Here is a 1,000-nt window from a genome sequence, read left to right on the forward strand (position 1 = left end):
CGAGAATTTCATTGAACAACAGATCAAATGCGTGTAATTTGTCATCAACGTCGTCAAATACTTCCACAACAGACCAGGGTGCACTGGACATATCAAACTGAAAAGCGTCTGGATTGTAGTTTTTTAAACTCCTAGTTGTAATATATGTGGTCTTAGGTCGGGATACTTTCAGATGTAGGACGGCAAAGACCATGTCATGGTCACTAATAAAGCTGTCCATGACACCAGCCTTGACAACTTGTTTGGTTTGCGAAGCGAGAATAACATCTAAAAGAGACCGCGACGATTCGGTCACTCTAGTAGGAGCAGCAATTAATTGCGATAAGTTAAACGACTCGTAAAAACTGGTTAAAGATTTCGATTCTCTACAATCGGTGCTGAGAAGATTACAGTTTAAGTCCCCCATTATGTACACAGGCTTGTCCAGTGATAACACATAAATCAAAGTTGTTGTTAAATCGTTCTCCCAACAAGTTAGCGGTGTATTCGGAGGTCTATAGACAATGCAAATAATAATTGACTTTAAATTCCTGACCTGTATTTTCAACCAAAGCTGATGAAAACCGGTGGTTGAAATGTCAGAGATATCACCCATTAGTTCTGTACGATAGGTATTCAAGACGTATGCACAGATCCCGCCGCCAGTCTTGTTGCTTCGATCGACCCTGTAGATGTTATAACCAGGCACTTCAATCTCCAAATCTGAAACAGAGGCATCTAGCCAAGATTCAGATATAGTAAACACGTCGAATTTGTTCGATAAAATAGTCTCTTTAACAAGCAAAAAGTGATCCCGGCATTTCAGTGAGCGAACATTAAGGTGAGCAATCTTTACGTTGTTGAGGTTTCTGGTATTTGCCTTCACCGAGCAGTTAAAGGAACCATTCGGACCAGGATTGAGTTCTATGTCGAAGATCAGCTTGAGAAGCGGTCGAAAAGTCAATGTAGAGTTACAATACAATGCACATGCACGCTGTGTTCTTCTAACCTTCGAAATCAC

Source organism: Orbicella franksi, unplaced genomic scaffold (assembly GCF_964199315.1).
Source record: "Orbicella franksi unplaced genomic scaffold, jaOrbFran1.1 SCAFFOLD_667, whole genome shotgun sequence".
NCBI lineage: Eukaryota > Metazoa > Cnidaria > Anthozoa > Scleractinia > Merulinidae > Orbicella > Orbicella franksi.